Here is a 21,381-nt window from a genome sequence, read left to right as displayed (position 1 = left end):
ATTTCAGACACGTCAAGGAAATAAATAATGAAGAGGACACATATAAAGACTTAATATTGTGATGATATGCTGTGTTAGAAAGAGTAGGAACTTCTCTTAAAAATACCCTGGGAACTACTAGAAACAGCAAAAAAAAACCAAAAAAAAACCAAAACACAAACTGATTAATTGCAACCAGGACGGATTTAAATTTTGAAAGTTTTCCCGTTTGCGAGAGGATTACAAGCAGCTGAAATATTAAAGCCACTCTGTGTTTAAGTAGCAGGCACCATGACAAGGTCTGCAACATTTGTGCCGGACAAGAACTGACAAACCATCACTTAGTTCACACTACAAGAAACACCTCATCCTTTCCCCTGGCTGAATCAAGCCGCAGATCATTGTCTCCGCCACTGAGAGCGATTTTCCATCATGCCGCCACTGTCAGCACGAACACGAGGTCGACCTTTTAATCAGCTCATGGTTCACAGGGCCCCTGGCGCCAGTGAAAGGAACAGCCTCTCATCTTGTGGCACAAATAGTGACGGCCTTATGCCCCGTTGCCATTGCCAATATATTCAAACTGTGATGATGTTCCCACACAAATATTTCATGTTGTATCTTAGCATCCAAGACTCACAGTGCATGAGCAGGAGAGGAAACCTGTGTTTTATCACCCTAAGAAGGCTGCAAGCCAAAAGTCAATGAGAAGAAGTCTTTTGACATGCCCCTGCACAAGGTTAATGCTCCTAACACACTTCAGTGTTGCAGCATTTCTTCGCCGGGATGACCACATCTATTTTTCTTTACATATGAGGTCAAACTCTACCCACATGAAGCAGTCTCTGATTGCAAAGATAATTAAAGTGTTAATTTTAATGGCCATTTCCATTTTGTTAATTAAAGCAAACATTGCCTCAAGGACCTCTCGCTGCAGTCCCACAACATGCAGGAGTGTTTCTTAAATATGTTAAATATATGCACCAAGGCGTGTTATAAACGAGGTTTTCTTTGCTAAGTGTCCCGGTCTATTTTTGTATGTCAAAGCGAATGATTGACTGCGCAGAAAAAGAAAACATCTTAATGTGTGTGATGGTCCAGAAATAAGGTATTTATTCCAATTGGCTAAAAGAAAAGGGCTTTGAGTGCGACTTTTATCTTGGCCACTGAATTTTTCCTGCAAAATTGTAAATGCATAAGTGTATAATTAGGATATAAGAGAAGTATAAACATCTTTAATTATGTAAGTGATTTCAGCTACTGCTGCTCCATTTATCAAAACCTGCTGCTCCTTAAGTTGAAATTACTTTTAAACAGACTGCAAAAAAAAAAAAAACTTTTTTTGTGAATGTACATGAAATCTCAACACCTATGTTAAACTAATCAGAAATCATTTAAGACCTATCACTACTTATTATCACTGCATCTTATATCTCTGCATCTGAAAGGAAATTCTAATCTGAAATAAAATCTCCCATTTACCAGTCGGTTTGTTTTAAAACCTGGCATTAGTTTATTTAAACAGCACATCTGTCGGGTCCAGCTCACAGCTGGGTGCAGTTCATTCTATCAAAAGCTCTCTTTTTAGTCCGTTTTTTTGCTCCCTTTTTCAAATTCATTTTCACGTTCACGGTGTGTACTCTCAGCAACGTTCGCTAGAAGAGAACATTACTGTAAATGACCATAGGTAGAGTTTTTTTTTTTTTTTTGAGTTCACCCTGAAAACAGAAACACTCAGTCAGGTTCACGTTCGTCCTGTCAAAATATGTGATTGACCAGTATTTCAAAACATCACCTTCAAATGTCAATATGTGCAGTAACACAAACTGCGAAGTGACTACATGTGGCTGCTGGACAACAGCCCACTTTGAGAAAGTTGGACGAGTGGGCGAGGGAGCATTTCCATGTTTTCGTTTCAAAGTTCAACATCAGATTTTCGGGGGGGAAACGGCTTTCCTCTGGTGATAATGAGACATCTCTGTTCTCAAATTCTAGCATTTACAACTTGTACAGTTGAGTTTCAAAAGTTTTTATAGACATTTTTACATTTTCCCATGTTGCAATCTGTCATTTGTATTTTTTTAATTGGATCAGCATAAACTGGAGCAGAAATTCAAACTAAAGATCTGAAAAGTGTGCCCTGTATTAGTTTCAGTCTTTTGTCTTTATTTATGCCCATTTTACTTTGCATAGTTGCTTAAGCTAAGCCAGATTGGATGTGATCTTTGAACATCAGTTTCTGAGTCATAAACTAATGAAATTTTCATCTTATTTCACATCTGGACTTTGATTGGGTCATTCTAACTTAATGCTTTGATGAAAATCATTTTGCTGTAGATCCACCTGTATGTTTAAGGTTTTCCAGCTGGAATATGAAGTTCTGTCTTTCAAATCCTAAATTTTTTCTAGGATTACCCTGTATCTTTGTTCATCCACATTCTGTTTCAGTCCATGGTAAAAATAGCATCCCTAGTATGATGCTAACGCCACTGTATGTTGCAGTGATGATGTGCATTTTTATTTGACACATTTGACCACATCTACAGCTTTTCCGAGTCTCCTGAATGTTAATTTTAATCTCTGCAGCCCCATCCAGAGCTATCACTAGCCTTTATGACTGCTTCTGATTGATCTCAGGCAGTTTGCGTTAAGGACCACAGCTCAGTAAGTTTGTAACTGTCATGTTTGGTTTCTGAAAGACTTTAGTCATTTAACAATTACAGAAACAACGACTAGTTTGTAAAACATTAAATGTAGAAGGCAATAGTTCAGCTAAAGGCGGGATGGATCTGGATCCTCTCTGGAAAAAAAGGTAAGTGGTGAGAACTGGGGAGATTAATTATAGAAAACAGAGTTTTCTTACTGTTTGTGAATGGACATAAAGATCACGCAAGAGCTATGTACATCCATCCATGTCTCTTTTCTATGTTGCAGTATGAAATCTCAATAACATCTCACAAAATTCATGGAAGGCTATATTACCACATCCATACTATCTGTTGTCTGTTTCAGGGAAAACACTCATCAACTCCTTCCTAATTAGGTCAGATGCTTTCCAACTGGGGCCCACACCTGCTAATCATGCCCTGCAGAGAAAAGGGAAGGGAGACAACACAAAAACCAGCCCAACATTATGGATATAGTGGTACATGGTACACAGAACACCTGAATTTATTCTGAGATAACAATGCACACAGATATAAACTTAATTTACTAATTATAGGTAACTTCTGAACAAAGGTTTTTGCAATGGATTTTATTTAGTGGCATCAGAGGAACGGGGTGCTGAAAACACATAGGTTGCACACTTTTCAGCATTTTGCTCATGAAAAAAAAAATTAAATTACGGGTCATTCACTTTCCACTTCATATTTATAAACCACTTCGGCATAAAATCCCAATAAAATACATTAAAGTTTATGGAGGTAATATTACAAAAATGTAGCCAGCTGATATGAAAAAAAACTTTTCAAGTTAAACTTATAGTACAAAGTCACACAGTTTGTTTTAAAGTTGTTCGAACAGGCAAGCAATGCAATCATTTTCGATGTATGACCTCATGTCTGCCTGCCTATTAGAGTTGAGCAGTGTTTCACTTCTTGGGGCAAAGAATCATAGTCTTTCTCGCCCTGTTTTGACAGGGAGAGTTATGCCTCACAGGCACCAGATTCACCACCAAGCTTCATGAGCTCGTGGAGAGCATTTAGGGCGCCACAGGGGCCTCTTGACCTAAGAGGAAGTCAGGAGTATAAAAGGTGACAAATTAGTTTGTAACTAAACAAAGACATGTGCAGAAATCCCCATGCTGAATCATAAGTGATTCTAAAAAACGCTAGCTGGCAAAAGGTGAGAATATGTCAGGAAATAATTCATTCTAACTGCTTTGATTTAAAATTAATGCCAACCTTTGGAGCTCTGCCCCTCCTGTTACAAGAAATGTAAGAGCAGTAAGTCTCCCTGCACCAGCCTATGATGAATGGAGCTCTATGTGGGGGGAAAACCAACACGCTCATTTTAGAGATGCAAAAACTGACCAGAATTCTTTTAATAAGGCAATAAAATGAAAGGGCTGTGTATTATGATTCGTGTTTTTTTCGGTGCGAGGCCGTCCGAAGGGGCCTGATTATGTGACAGGTCACGAAACGCTCGGGGAGCGATCGTTTGTGGTGAAAAGAAAAATCAAGGCAATTTGTGCGCTGTGGTTGGCAAAAGGTGCCACTCTTAGTCGTTTCCAAAACCCCTCACCGCAGTTTTCAATTCATGAGGCCGCAGATGTGAGAGAGCCCCTGTGGGGAGAACGAGCCTGTGCATCTCCATCTCATAATTAGAAGTTTCCCTCCAATTCAGATACTGAGTCTTTTGTCATCTGTGATGCAGGTTGTCTCCCTCTTGGATTTTTAATTGTACTTAATAAATATGTTTGTATTTGCAGGTGCAACTCAGAGAACTGCAATTTCATCAAACTTAAACTTAATTGACTTAATTCAAACAGTGAAACTCATATGTGTTTGTTAAATATAGAATGGGATATTTCCATAATTTATTTAGGTGTATTTAGAATTTAGGTCGACAGGCAACAAAACCCCCCGAAACCCTAAATTCAACGTTGAATGTCTTTGAGGAGTTTCTGCAGATTTCAGTTTACCCCACAGCAACTCAATGAGATCAAAATCTATGTTTAGTTAGAAAAACTCAGGGCAGGATTTCAATTTCCTAATTCTTTCAGTGGATTTTCTATCTTGTTTTTAATATTTTTCTTGCTGCAGGATTTGGTTCTGATTCAGTCTTCGTGCCTTGATGTTTTACTCAAGCATCTTCTGATTAATGGCATTAGTGATGGTAAATTACTTGTTGGTGTGCTGTCCAAATCCTGCAGCAACAAAATATCCGCAAACCATGACACTTCCAGCTCCATGCTTCACAGCAAGTTCTTTTTCTAGAATGCTGGTTTTATGCCTGAATGAAACATTTTTACATGTATTTATGTTTTATTCTCTAGCAACATTCAACTTTCATGTCTTCATTTTTTTCCTCATAAAGCAAAGATTTTTTTACCACCAATGAAAGTGAAACTTGTGTCGTCTCTTTTAGTCTCACAGTAACATTTTAGAGACTTCTTTTAGCGCCTTGCAATCTGCTTTCAGAGTAAATTTTAATGAATTTGAACAGCCAGACTTTATGTTGGCAGTTATATGTTGGTAGTTGTTTTGCATATGTTCCACTTGCAGACTATTTTGCATACAGTGGAATGGCTGATTTAAATTTCTTTCAGACCTCTTTCAGCCCCTCACCAGGTTCATAAGTTAACATCCAGCTCACACGTCTCGCTGTTTGGTTCTCTAACACGTCAACATGATGATGCTCTCTTATCTACAGCTCATGTGATTTACACATGTACTACGTTAGCCATTTTAAGTGGGAATAAATACATTATTAGAATTCAAAATTAGCATTCCTTTGTTTTGCATGTTAACAAAAACAAAAGTAGGGTGTCCTATATTTTTCAGATGAAATTATCTTTACACCTGCAAACAGTACAAAGTAAAACATCCCCCCAGTATGCTCTTCCAGCACCGTGTATGTTTCTTTTCCCTCTGGAAAATAATGTGGCCTGTCAACTCATCTCCCCGGTCGCCTTGGTGGTCTTTGGCAAAGCCGCTGTCAGGGTGTGCTGCTGACCTCTTCCTCAAACCTCTCCACTTATCTGCTGGAAGGGAAACAGGCTTCGCCGCCTCGGCCGGTCCTCCTGAAAGATGAAACCTGAGCAGGTCGCTCACTTTGTTGTGAGGGCAGACAGGAAGGAGAACCTGGTGGTAAAGTCATCACTGGGGACGAGCAGCTCCATCACTCGGCTGCTGGTGCAGAGTTTTCACAAGTAAAAGCAGCTATGATGAAGCAATTTCTCCTTAAGTTGATGACTTCAGTTAGTCTTTGACTCCTTTTAACACTCTTCCCACAAACGTAATTGAAGAACAGCTTCTATTGCAACTAAGTATTGCTTTTATTTAGATTTCTAGATTTTTTTAATAAAGATTTTGTATCTCGATTAGCTCATTTTATTCATATAAATCAATTGCGCCATAATTTCATCCTCAGTTTTACCTGGACCAATCTGCTGTGAAAGGATTATTTAGCTCCAGTCCAGTTTGTGTGAGATTGGTGGTATTTTTTTATCAGTAAAAGAGATGCTGTAACTCTGCCTGTAATCTGTATCTTCACTGATAATATATATTTTTTGTCTTATCTTACAAGAAAGACTCTTCAAAAAAATGATTCAAACTTTATTCTCATTGGGTGTCTACGTACCTTTTCATTGAGGTAGAAACCATCCCTCTCCGTGGGTGTGTGTGCATGTGTGTGTGTGTGTGTGGGTGTGTATAGAGAGCAGAGAGCAGTCAGAGTAGCCCAGGACCTGGCAGGTCACAAAGGAAGCTTTGTATAGGAAGTTAATGAGTGTTTTGTGAATCTCTCTTGATGCTCAGCAGCTCTGCAACACCTCCGCAGCTCATCAACCTGAAGTGCATTTCTGTGTGCGCAAGTACGCTTATATGTGCAGTGTATATGAGTGGTGTTTGGAATTATTTATTTCCACTTTTTAGAAATTATTTCTAATGTTTGTCCACTGTTTAAGCTGCGGTGTTTCTTCAGGGAGGTGAAGAGTTTGGTGGTGGATTTCCATGATGATTTCCAAATACGTGCCAGGAGTAAAATCCTATCACACTAAAGCAAATCCAACCAAAGCGCACATGATTCCTCTCATGCTACACATCTCTTCTACTCCTGTGGTCAAGTACCTTGCAGTTATTACAGCTTATTTGTTCAAGTGGTTAGGAAATATTAAATATCACAGGTTCTCTGCAGAGACTGGCCAATAATTATCAACAGATGTCTGCCAGTTGTGCAAATTGCATTTAAGTGTGTGTGTGTGTGTGTGTGTGTGTGTGTGTGTGTGTGTGTGTGTGTGTGTGTGTGTGTGTGTGAGTGCGTGTGCATTTATGTATGTGTGTGTTTGTGCGGTGGTAAGCTGGACAGAGACTGATGTGCATTAAAATGAGAGGGTGTGTTATCATTACCCTGATGGAAGAACATGACTGCATCTGTGGTTAAGAGAAGTGAAATAAAAGTGATTGAAAGCCGTTGAGTGGCAGCTGAAAGACAACATGGCTGACCAACTGGTCAGTCATCCTGTGTAGGATCAGTGTAAAGGTAGCAGCTAATTTTTTTTTTCCCATTTTGAACATTATCTTAACCTTTCCTGCATATCCTGGATGACTAATATGAACTGTGTGTCAGGGTGAAACATACCCAGAAGATTTAACTGTTCCTTACCAGGTTATAAAACTATTCAAACTTATATGAAACTTTACAAATACAACTAACAGACTCCACACTGTTTATTAAGTAACAAACATTAAAAAAAAATCATGGCTATATGAATTTTATAGATTTTCTATCAAATCAGAGCAGTGTGCTGCTCTGAGGCAGCTCACTGTTACAACACACTGTGTATGTTAGCATAATTCCAAGATGAAAAGACAGACAAGATCTGAGAAATGTTATGCCATCCCCAAAGTATTTGGATCACAGACAATTTCTTAAAAAGTGGAAACAGTTGAGAGGTTTATCAATCTTCACAGAAGTGGAAAACCCTGAAAATTCATCCTGATAGAAAGAAAAAGTGAAATTACATTAAAATAGCATGTTTTAGAATACTAAATAAGCTGAAATGCAATTTTAAAATTGATGAGCCAGTGTTCTACCTCCATGTATGAACACATGAATAACTAATCTTTTACATTCTTTATGCTACTTTTAGTCCAGTACTCCAAAACGCTGCTTACAAATCCAAAAAACACCACCACAATATTAACTGGGCCTCATTCATCATGTCAATGTCATTCATCATGTCAATGTTTAGGCAAAGACTGTCATTAAAACTGATTTCAGTCCATCGTTGCAGTCATTTATTTACCCAGATTTTATTATTGATGACACAGAGTCCCAAAGCTTTATGAAGTCTCCTCCAGCTCATCAGAGAGATTCTTGATGAGTTTAACATCTGGAGTCTGGTGGACAAAACTTTTCTTACTCTGATGTTGATTCTTACTGTGAATTGGGAATTATCTAGACGCATCAGAACAAATGAGCTATCTCACTGAGTTAAATTTTTATGGTTTACATTAACCCCGTCTATGTTTGTCTGTTAAGACAGGAGGGATGACCTAAAGTGTGACAAGCTTGCAAATGAAGACGAAAAGATCTGAAAGGGGCAAATACTGCTTTTTGGCCCCGTAGTCCTTTTGTTTATTCTGTTTGATTCTCACCAAGATCAATCAAACATCACAAGAACATTTTTAAACTACTAATGAACACAGAACTGAAGTAAAGCTCTTGCTTGTGTTGATCTCTCCAGAATTTTTTTCACCAAAGGTGATTGATGCTCGACTGGATTTTAACAACCAATTAGCTGAAACACAAATGCAGTAATTTGCATTAAACATGTTTTGTTCTTTAATCTACATAATATTTCAAATTTCCCTGAATTACAGTCTGCTGGTATGAAGCTGTCGAACTTAACAGAACATTGCCACACTTAATTAGGTGAAATATTAAAAAGAATATGTAGTTTGTTTTTCTATTGTTTTTCTACTGATTTGTGTATATGTGTGTGTGCAATTTTGTTAAACCGATTTATTTTATCTGCTTAGGCGAATGTGTTGTTTACAGAAAGTAAAACACAATGAGGTGTTTAGCACAAGCCTTTTCTACCAAAGTGAGGCTGAGATCAGTGATGTGTCTGCACGGGTAGGGTCAAAGGTCGCCAGGGCCCTAGAAATGTGTGCTGAATGACAGGAAGATCCCCCACACTTTCTCCACACGTTCCACCCAAAACACTGACCTCTCTTGTCCCCCGTGGGTGCTCGCCCACCACACTCATTAGGCACTTAAAAGAAACCTTACACCAGAAGAAGCACATTGGAGCATGTGCCAAATTACATTAAGAGGTGACACCGGGCGAAACATGTGTCGATCCGCCACACTCCTCCGTCGCTCCCATCTTCCACTTTAATCTTCTTGAGTCTCGTGTAGGGACTGTTGTTCATGGTGATTGTGGCTAAGTTGATTATAGGTTCAAAGATGGATAAATTGACACCAGGCACTCTGCACATTGCTTAACTGATGGTGATACCGGGGTAAGAATAAAACTACTTAATGCCACTGGTTAATAAAAAAAAAAACCTTTGTTGTGCTTCACCATATCTGATCCTAAGATAAAAGAAAAAAAACACTTTCAATAACTACTTTGTAGACAATAATGAGAGTAAATATGTCTCAGAAAAACTTTAATTGGTATAAATTGATGTTGCATTTTTCCAAAACCGGGTGAAAATACAGAAAACAGCTGCAGTGATTCAAACTTTGGTGCATAAGTTTGTATTTGTTGTGGATTTTCTCAGATCCAAAATTATTTACATACATTCCACTGATATTCCATCTATTGTCCCTTAGCAAGTTGATGAGAAGTCAAGCTAAATCTATGAGCATTAAGCACAGAACTGGAAATCTACCAATTTAGCCAGGACTGGTAAAATATATTGTTCCTTTGCAACATAAAATGTTAAGTTCTCAAATTTTTGTTAAGATTGAGGTCAGGGCAATTCCTAAAGGTTATTGTTAGTCTGTTTTATTTACTCTCCTCAAAATCTACATATGCATTTGGGATCAATGTCTTAACCGTGTCCATATTTCAACCATCTGAATTCGACTGTCATCATCAGATGAAAATCAATTACTTTGAACAAACTAAAAACCACCAAGGTTCATGCTTTTCTTTTTCTGGAATTCATTGATAAACTCAGTTCATTTATGTAGCACCAATTCACAACAAATGTAATCTCAAGGCACTTCAACACAAAATAAGGCCAAATGTGTTTCCAATTACATAGAATAAATGTAATTCATACCGATGCATCCAATCGTACAGACAGATTAGATTAATGAACGAATGTATGACAATCCTGTGAAGAGGCTGACTAAAAGTGAAACCTTTGCTCCAAAATAAAACCATAAAAGCTTCACCCAAAGTGGCAGCTGCTCAGATGGACAAGTCAGATGAATGCTGAAGAAACATTTAATTTAATTTAATTTAATTTCATGGTTAAATCAGACAAAGACTGAAGTATTTGGTAACAATGAATGAAGAAGAATGTGAGGACACCACAAGGCAAGGCCTTCGAGCCCAAGAGCGCTATATTTATTGGACTAAAATTGTTTGCCAAACAAGGTGATGATACCGTCACACAGTTTCACTGATAGTGACACCGTTGAATTTGGAAAAGTGGGAGGAATAATAAATAAAGAGGACAATGTCCACATTTTCAAAACTTAACCCCAAATTAGCAGCTTGATTGTTGAAACTTGGACAGAATAGGAAGCTCCAACATTATAATGACCTCAAATACAGATCAGAAGTGGAGTTGGAATGAATAAAACAGACTAACATTAATTTTCTGGAATGTTCTTCCCAAAACTCAGACCCCAAAGCTAATAAAGATTATTAATGCCTACAACCCAGGTCTGTGCCAGGAAAGCAAACACTCTGATTTGATGAGTGGTCAACTATTCAGCCAGATTTATACCAAAGATTTGTTGATGGCTTCAAAAAACCATCTGCTTTTTCAGTAACTTACCAATAGCCTTATAATCAGACATTAGTAGAATTTGGTTTTTGTATTTAATATACTGTCTCTCATAAATCATAAAAAGCCCCAAACACGAATGTTGAATGTAAGTAAACTTCAGACTGAGTTCATCATCACTTCACAACTCAATCCAGTTCAGCCCGAAACTGAAAGAGAAGTATGTGAAAGAAAAGATCTGCTATCCTGGAAAGTGATAACAGGAGCTGAAATGTAGATGTTACAAACAAGTTGAGAGCATATTAGTGAAAAATCTACTGAGATTTCATGTTTTCAAATTTAGTGACCAGGCAGCCTGCTTTATTAATAAAAACAGATAAGTGTACTTGTCTCCAAGTTATTCCAGGTGTTTTTTGAATGTGCCACTGATTTAATTTAATTCAGTTCAGTTTATTTGTATATTACCAATTCGGAACAAATATCTCAAGGCACTACAGAAAAGAAGGGAAAAAAAGAGATGTATACCATCAGAAGTGAGAATAATCTGTTTAATAATCTGTGGATTAAGCATGAAACAATGTGAAAACTTAGTATAATGATCAACATTGTCCTAGCTAACATGTTAAAATATGCAAAAAATGCAGCTGTAAGTTAATTTACTAACAGTGAGGCCAGCAGCACAACATAGTAATATGATGTTAGATATGCATAAAATAAATTGGAAAACTGCTGTATCAAACACACTTGGGATTCTGCAGGCTTCTTGAGTTTTTGTAGACAAAAAAAAATTAGAAATAAAATACTGCAAGAAATTATTTTTTTTTAAATGTGCTTTTTGAAGTTCAGGGCACAAATACTGGGAAGGTTTGTTGGAGGTCCTTTTTAGTTCATCTGTTGTTGAGAATTGCTTAACAGATAAAAGATGTACTATTTTGGCAGTCCTGTTGAATATTTGCAAATTCTTTGATGCGATAATTGAATCCAAGAAAACAAAAAAACAAGTGAAAAACAGACGTACTGAAGATAGCAGACATCTGGTTGAAAGTTACTTTCCTGCATGTGATGAAAACAAAATCCTCTTCTGCCCTGTTAAGTTAGAACATTCAAAACCAACAACAACTTTCAGTGCTCTTTGGTGGTTGAAATATTCCTTTTTACCTGAACATCTGAGGAAATTTTGTTATTATTACATATGGTTTTGTTGGTTATTTCATTTCCTAGCTCTAATACTTAGTGTAAGAATCTGCATCATGCATTTATTTGATCCCTGCTGTGGAAAGGTGATTGCTTTATCAGGGTTTACAAAGCCTTTCAGTAGCTCTGGTTGTAAACATGTGTCACTTCATGAAGTTTTTGCATGATAATAAAAATACAAAGTGACCATGTTGAGATTTTTTTTATTACTATTATTTTATTTTTTTGTGAAAAGAACATACAAGATGAAACCAGATCATACGCCTGGAAAACCCTTCCCCTCTTACTCTGCTCCGCTGATAACAATGTTCCCTTCCACTTCTACGTCTCCCTGCAAGGACATGTCCAAAAATATTCTTGATTATCTTAACCATCCTCATTGCTCATCTTTAAGCTTTTCCAGCTCTGCCTGTATGGATGCAACACAAAGCCTGCTGTGTTGAACAACCGCCTGTCCTCTGAGAGCCAGCCTTGCTTTTTTAGCTGGAGAACATAAGTGCTGACCCCAAGACAGAGCCCTTTCTCCCCTACTGTGAGTGACAGCCCTGCCTGAAATGTGGACACAGGACCTTGTTGCCCCCGATGGGAGGTAAGGGGCACGCTCCCTTGCAGCACCGCTGTCTGGGTGGCCTCAATCACAGAGGACATCTTCCGTTGACGGTACAGTACACGCAAACATCTCAAATGTGAATCAGTATATTATGTTACGGTGAAAGTGCCTACCATTCAGCTTGCAGGTTTTCCTTGTGAGGGAAAAGTCCAACCTGCTTCAGCGCTTTAAAATTATCCGTGACGATCAAATTTCTTGTTTCTTTGCTCTGCAGATTAAACCCGGTTTGTGAAAGAAGAACATTAAATAATCAACCAGCTACTTTGGCCGCCGAAGAGGAGCTCTACGCATGACTCCTCCAATCCATAACATCGTATGAAACTCAAACTGACTCACCCCGACTTCTGCCTTTTTAAAACAAGCTCACTCTTGGGCCAAAATCATTAGTAAAGTAATCCATCAGCCTAACCCTAAATCAGTGACCCAAACCACAATGTCAGGTTATACAGATGGTCTCATTCACAGTTCAGAAGACCCTGTTTGATGTGATCAGAGGAGGACGGATGCACAGGTTCTAGAAGAAAAATGACAGAAAACATATTTGCACAAGAGGTAAAGTTCAATACGTCAATGTTTATCAATGTACAGTACCTTGAAGAGGTATGCATACCCGTAAAATTTTACACGTTTTTTGCAAGAACCAGAAACTTCAATTTATTTATTGTAACTTTGTGTGATAGATTAACAGAAATTAGTCAAAAGTTGTGAAGTGGGAGAGAAATGCTGAATAGCTCTTAGTGCATTTTGAATTTTGAGAACCACTTTTCACTTCAGTTGCAAAGCTTTGGTTAGATTTGCAGCTAACCAGGGCTGGACTGAGAAAATGGCATTTTTTGGCCATTGCAGCCCACCATAATTATTTATACGATATTAGAAGGTACACGATGTACCACAGGATATATTTGCACTTTGCGTTGTGCCATAAATGAAAATAAAGCACAGCAACCCACATGGAGGAAAGTAAGCATGTTAAAAAAAATTATGTTCTGTCAACACTCTTCAACTTGGGAGAGAAGACCACAGTGTCACAATTAAACACAGTGAATGTCAGAGAAACTCTGGTAGAGATAAATTTTCACAGTTTTATGGAATATGCTGTTTATATAAAATCATAATTATGCTCTTAGGAAGACCATATATCCATGTAAAAGAAAGAGCTCTTTGTCAAAGTATCTACTTAAAGTATGAAAATTTCACTAGTGTTATTTCTCTGGTTACTTACCAATAATAAATTGTCCATTTCGGCAATGCAGTGTCTCACTAGCGGCACATGATAATAACTGGAAGCTGCAACACTTCTTCAAACATAACTTTATGTTAAGATAAAGTTACGATTGTATTATTATACAGTTTTACCAGTTCAACCCCGGCTTCAAGTGTTTTAGGATATCACCATCAGCTTTGTGTCGTTTCATCACAGGTTAGGCTGCATGTTTAGGATTGTTGTTCTGCTGGAAGATGCATCTGCTTAGGTCTCAGGTCTTTTGAAAGGTTTTTTTTTATTATTGGCACCATGGTTTTTTTCCATTAGCATTACAGGCTTAATGTTTCTACTAAAGAAAAGCATCCCTGCAGCCTGACACTGCCTCCACCATGTTTTACAATGATGATGCATTTTGGGTGATGTGGAATCATAGTTTTCTGCCATGTGTAATAATTTGCAAGAAGTTTAAGGTTGATGCACCAGAGCACTTTCTTCTACATGTTGACTGAGTCCTCTAAACAGCTTGTGACAAAATGCAAACAGGATTTCTCCTGGGTTGACATGATAAGTCGAACCGAGGAGAGGATTTCTGCAGCTCCTCCAGAGTCACTTAGAATATTGCTTACCCATTTAGGTAGCTGGCTGTGTCCTGGTAGAGTTGCATCTGTGAACATTGATTTGTAAGATGTTTGAAGCAGAAAAGATTGTAATTTGACATAACCCTGCTTTAACATAATCATTTATTTTATCCCTGACTTTGTTGTTTTTTATGTCTTCTGATGTCTTCACATATGACCTGTATTCCTATAGAGCTCAAATGCCACACAGGTGGAATCAGTTTAATAATTAGTTGGCTTGTGATGACAATTAGCTGCATTAAATTTTAGCAGTGCAACATAAAAATTTGAAAATCACTTTTCTAATTTTTACTGTTCTATAATTTTAAAACCATCTTAAAGTTCCCATCCATTTTTTTATTAAATGGAAGGGAACACTGTTTTTGTGACATTACAAAAATAGTTGTTTTTGTAATGTCACAAGATGCAAAAAATGTGTTGGGGGTGTGAATATTTTTCACAAGGCACTGTAACTCCTGCATTGGGAAGGGAATGTCTTGCAAAACATTGCAAAACTGCCATCGGGCCAGCCAAGGAAACGACAGCTTCACTAAATCCAGTTTTCTTTGGCCAGAACAGAAGAAGCCAGAATACACCAAGTACTTACTGCATGACATGTCTGTCATGGTTTACTGATGTTTTTGCATTGGATGAAATGTCATAGTTTGTTTTGTTTTTTTTAATTGTCAAATTGTCACTTATTTGAACGTCACACTGAATGTGAAATCAGCCAACATTTTAAAAAAAAACCTAAAATAAAAAAACCTTTTAAAAAACAACAATAACTCAATCTAAGAAGAATCTGTGGCTTGTTGAAATAACAGAGAAACATAATATGTACAGATTTATGAGTGAATTAAGCAGTTTTATGAACTAATAAGTTGCATACTGTTTAAAGAGGGCGGAAAAGCTCTGCTCTGCATCTCGCCAAGTATGAAGCTGTGTGGTGTACAAACAAATAAGGCCAAACAAGTCCAAATAAAGCAAAGTACTTTGACTCCATTTATATAACTGGGCCTCTTACAGTTGGACTGGCCTCCCCTCTTTGACCCCCTTTGATGCGTTCAGCGCTGTGGTGCAGTCAGATCCCATCAGACAGGCAGCCATAATGTAGATACAGTGCACCTGAGCTGCTGAAGCCACCACAGAGAGCAAGTGGGCAGATGTGCTGGTATGCAGGAAAAACCAGCTCTATTTCAGGCTCTTCAAAAATCTCTGAGAGGGCTTCCTTGTAATCCCATCCGTCATATTTACTCCTCTCAAAGCATACAGGAGGGCCTGAGCCCACCCCTCTTCAAACAAGCCCACTGGATCGGAATCAAACATCTCAATCAGAGGTGGGAAAAGCCAGTGTTGTCGTGCACATACTGCTCACACATCAGCAGAGGGAATAAGCCCTTTGCATAAAACACAATGCAGTTCTTTTGGATTTTGGCGAGCCGCTTTTATTCAGAGCAGACGTCCTGCCTCTGCATCCTCAGGGTCCAGCCAGCTCAGCAGCCTGTCAACCGGTCAGACTCTTAAAGAGGTATTTAAATGTGCGCCTGCAGCAATGCGCTCTCTCAATGACCTCTTTATTTGTTAAAATAGATTATTTTAAATAAATTACAGAGCACTTTCACTGAATAAACAGAGACTACGGGGCTGCGGCCTGCGTTACATACTTACCACAGCCACAGAGATCCTAAATGACTGGTGAGCTGTGTAATCGCCTTTGATTTCACTGATAGGACTCCGATTCTTTGGGCGAAAGGGACGGAGCCGCTATGGAATCTGAAAGGCAACACCGCTAAATGGGGGAAAGGCAAGAAGAAAGTCTCATGTGGGGAATATGAACTTATGATGTTTCTAACCTTGCCATGTTGACGGAGGAGTCCATTAGAAGAACAGAGGGGAGCTTGAAGGAGTCCTGTCATTTCTTTCTCCCCGCAGCCAGAGAGGTTTAACACTCCTTCAGCTTGGATGTGTGCCAAAGGCCGAGACGCCACCCTCAGTGAGCAGGGGGAAAAAAAGAAATGGCTGGAGGAAAAGATGCAGACCAGAGTTCTTCCTCCTCTCTTAACCTTTAATTCCTTTTGTTCTGGCCAGTCACTTACAGGACACATATAAATATATGCATTTTTATTTTTCCAGTGTCTGTCTTTTTAGTTAAGTTGAGACTTATTGATCATATTTATTTCCAAGACAGATAGATAGAAATATGCAAAATAGTGTGAAAGAAAGAAAAGCTAAAAGCAATGAACCTGAAAGTTACCAGAATTCATGATATTACATTTGCAACACCTAATTTGGACAACAGTGGAGGAAATGATGCCTGAGAGCCGCAGCTTGAAGACCCAACAAACCAGCACCTTCCAGAGGATTTGAAAGAGCCTTTCCCATCTCCAGTCTGCATGTAATTCACTGCAATAAAAAATGGCCACTTTAATAAAAACTGTAAGGTAAATAAATGTAATTTCTGCTTCAGTTTTGACCAGCATTGTAAATTTAATGTGTACAGTTATGGCCTACGTTATGTCAACAACTCATGCAGAGATGTGCAATTCCCACTTTTCTTCAAATAATGAAGGTATATGATTAAACTTATAAAGATTTAGCTAAACTGCTGTAATGTTGCTGAAGTTCTACGAGATAATCTGGAGTTGTTGTTCTCTCAACATGTTATTTGGCCCTAAGAAAGCATTTCAAGCAAATGTTAAACACATAGTGTATTTAAAGATACTGATGTTATTAGGCTAAACCTGTCAAACACTCTCCTCTTCATTTTCCCCAGACACAGAGAAAAGAAATGAGCTGCAGCTGAGGCTAATTTTAAAGGTTAAATACACAGAATTATAGTTGGGAGACAGCAGTTTTTCACTTGATTAACTTTATGTTCACAAACAACTTCTGTGGTCTGGCTGTTTACTTTCTACCTTCATCCTTCTGTCCAAGCCGTGGCATCAACTCTGTTTATTCCTTCAATTTGAGATTTCTATCAACATTAAGTGGCCACACTTGTGTTCAATATATTTGTGTTAAAAAGGTCTTTTTTAATCAAAGAATATTTTTTCCCCTATGTATAACTTTATTACATATGGCAGAGGACATGTAGGTAATGTAGATTCATATGGTATTTCATCCCCATCATTCATATATAGTAATTATTTCCTTGTTTTAAGAGAGGTATTGTTACAAAGGTAAACATGTTTTGCAAATCACTTCTCTGCTTCGAAAAGCAATGGAAAGACATTCTGAGATTTATTTTTCACATTTCTAACATTGTCACGGCTCTAAAATATAATACTGTTTGCCCTTTAATCACATTTGAGGTTAGAGCTGCTACTAATGAAGACAGGCTTCTACACCAACACACTAACCACAGAAATGCAGAACAAAAAGAAAAGAATCCAAATGTGCGATTCCTGCCATACCACATGTTGCTGCAACGCTACATTCTTCTAACGTGTTATCCAGAAGGTGAGAAACGGATACTCTCACTCTAGTCTACATATGTTTGCAGCTATTTCAGTCTGTGGAGCCAAGTTCTGCCTGGATCGCTGTTGCACAGACAGAAATATATAATAATAATATGACAGCAAAAGTGCAGGACGACCAAAGCAGAGAAACCATAAAGAAATTACATTTGATTAACCTTGTGAGTGCTTGTGTTCAATTCTCGAAGGTCTATTTATTTTTGAACATGTGGTCAACATTCCTTCGGCTGCACGTTTCCCGGCACGTCTATTAAGTCTAATCTGTGAGTGGCTCAGAAAAAAAAGAAAAACTGCTGCACGTATGTGCGCATATGTCATACATGCAATTTTAAAAATTGGTTTTTAAATAGGTAATATTGCCCTGACTGTCAGTCGTCATGAGTACACACAATAAAAATAGAGAGAGAGTTCAGCCTGTCTTGGTACCACATGTAATGGAATACATCATTGTGTCACAATTCTGTTATTTGCATCAGCGGTAAAAAGTTCTTGCCTTTCTGTGGTTTAGGAAGAGACGGCAAAAATAATATTCAGTTATTTCCAGATTTATAAATGAGATTTAAATATTTGCTTATAGGTTTTTCTTGCAGGTTTTCTGTGGTGCTCGATACTTTTTGCACTGCATCTGCATTTCAACATAATTTCATTAATAGATAATATTTTGGACTTGCAAGGCGCTCAGGCTCCAGAACAAGCCCAATGTGTCAGAACTCCAAGGCCTTGTTTGAGCTTTTTTTAAAAAGCTTCCTCCTGACATCTAAATAAAATAGGTTGCTCTAGTGTTTTATACATGCAAATAAGTATTATTTCTATTAGTCATAGTAGAATCTGAAGTATCTCTCTTGACAAAATTCACTATTTTGATGAGTTCAAACTACCCTAAACGTGATTTTCTTGTGGACAGCCTTTCCATACCAAAGATTGAAAATGAAAAGTTTGGCTTCACAGCAGAGATTTGGCCTCGAGTCAGCCACTTAAACTAAAGTCAAACTTACAAAATAAAGACTCTTGGCTCTTACTTAAGGGCTGCAACCCATGAACGCTCTTTTTCTTGTATAATCAGTGGTGTAAGCAAGTACAGCTCATTTGAGTTACAGTAGTGTTTATGTATGACTTTTTGTCATGGTAACATTAAAAAACAGTTTGAATAAGTTCTCATGACTGTGAAATGAGCTAACAGCAGCTTTCGAGTTAGATTATTAGTAACTCTGTCCTNAAGTTCTACGAGATAATCTGGAGTTGTTGTTCTCTCAACATGTTATTTGGCCCTAAGAAAGCATTTCAAGCAAATGTTAAACACATAGTGTATTTAAAGATACTGATGTTATTAGGCTAAACCTGTCAAACACTCTCCTCTTCATTTTCCCCAGACACAGAGAAAAGAAATGAGCTGCAGCTGAGGCTAATTTTAAAGGTTAAATACACAGAATTATAGTTGGGAGACAGCAGTTTTTCACTTGATTAACTTTATGTTCACAAACAACATCTGTGGTCTGGCTGTTTACTTTCTACCTTCATCCTTCTGTCCAAGCCGTGGCATCAACTCTGTTTATTCCTTCAATTTGAGATTTCTATCAACATTAAGTGGCCACACTTGTGTTCAATATATTTGTGTTAAAAAGGTCTTTTTTGATCAAAGAATATTTTTTTCCCTATGTACAACTTTATTACATATGGCAGAGGACATGTAGGTAATGTAGATTCATATGACATATAATCCCCATCATTCATACATAGTAATTATTTCCTTGTTTTAAGAGAGGTATTGTTACAAAGGTAAACATGTTTTGCAAATCACTTCTCTGCTTCGAAAAGCAATGGAAAGACATTCTGAGATTTATTTTTCACATTTCTAACATTGTCACGGCTCTAAAATATAATACTGTTTGCCCTTTAATCACATTTGAGGTTAGAGCTGCTACTAATGAAGACAGGCTTCTACACCAACACACTAACCACAGAAATGCAGAACAAAAAGAAAAGAATCCAAATGTGCGATTCCTGCCATACCACATGTTGCTGCAACGCTACATTCTTCTAACGTGTTATCCAGAAGGTGAGAAACGGATACTCTCACTCTGGTCTACATATGTTTGCAGCTATTTCAGTCTGTGGAGCCAAGTTCTGCCTGGATCGCTGTTGCACAGACAGAAATATATAATAATAATATGACAGCAAAAGTGCAGGACGACCAAAGCAGAGAAACCATAAAGAAATTACATTTGATTAACCTTGTGAGTGCTTGTGTTCAATTCTCGAAGGTCTATTTATTTTTGAACATGTGGTCAACATTCCTTCGGCTGCACGTTTCCCGGCACGTCTATTAAGTCTAATCTGTGAGTGGCTCAGAAAAAAAAAAGAAAAACTGCCGCACGTATGTGCGCATATGTCATACATGCAATTTTAAAAATTGGTTTTTAAATAGGTAATATTGCCCTGACTGTCAGTCGTCATGAGTACACACAATAAAAATAGAGAGAGAGTTCAGCCTGTCTTGGTACCACATGTAATGGAATACATCATTGTGTCACAATTCTGTTATTTGCATCAGCGGTAAAAAGTTCTTGCCTTTCTGTGGTTTAGGAAGAGACGGCAAAAATAATATTCAGTTATTTCCAGATTTATAAATGAGATTTAAATATTTGCTTATAGGTTTTTCTTGCAGGTTTTCTGTGGTGCTCGATACTTTTTGCACTGTATCTGCATTTCAACATAATTTCATTAATAGATAATATTTTGGACTTGCAAGGCGCTCAGGCTCCAGAACAAGCCCAATGTGTCAGAACTCCAAGGCCTTCTTTGAGCTTTTTTTTAAAAAAGCTTCCTCCTGACATCTAAATAAAATAGGTTGCTTTAGTGTTTCATACATGCAAATAAGTATTATTTCTATTAGTCATAGTAGAATCTGAAGTATCTCTCTTGACAAAATTCACTATTTTGATGAGTTCAAACTACCCTAAACGTGATTTTCTTGTGGACAGCCTTTCCATACCAAAGATTGAAATTGAAAAGTTTGGCTTCACAGCAGAGATTTGGCCTCGAGTCAGCCACTTAAACTAAAGTCAAACTTACAAAATAAAGACTCTTGGCTCTTACTTAAGGGCTGCAACCCATGAACGCTCTTTTTCTTGTATAATCAGTGGTGTAAGCAAGTACAGCTCATTTGAGTTACAGTAGTGTTTATGTATGACTTTTTGTCATGGTAACATTAAAAAACAGTATGAATAAGTTCTCATGACTGTGAAATGAGCTAACAGCAGCTTTCGAGTTAGATTATTAGTAACTCTGTCCTAGACAATAGCTCTATCCTCCCTCTAATGAAAGTTTTATATGATTGTAGCAGCCTCATAATATTGACCACATGGATGTCTCTCAAGCTGAACTTTGTTAAAAAAATGAATAAATAAAAAAAAAAAAACATCAGGTACTTCAAAATAGAAACACTTCCTGTGACTTACAGTAATTCAGTTTTCTTTCTCATTCACTGACTAACCTGCTCTTTGTCGTTGGTTGTCATTCAAAATGGTTTTCAATGCAAATTTAGCCAATGATTTCTGACTCAAATTAAGGAGAGGAAAAGAATAAACTTTATGTAATGCCATACAGTTGAGTAATGTCATTAACTCCTAATTATTCATGGAAAATGTTCTGTTATTTTCTA

The sequence above is a fragment of the Poecilia formosa genome, unplaced genomic scaffold (assembly GCF_000485575.1).
Source record: "Poecilia formosa unplaced genomic scaffold, Poecilia_formosa-5.1.2 Scaffold231, whole genome shotgun sequence".
Classification (NCBI taxonomy): Eukaryota; Metazoa; Chordata; class Actinopteri; order Cyprinodontiformes; family Poeciliidae; genus Poecilia; species Poecilia formosa.
The sequence above is the reverse complement of the archived record's forward strand: the minus strand, read 5'-3'. Positions refer to the sequence as shown.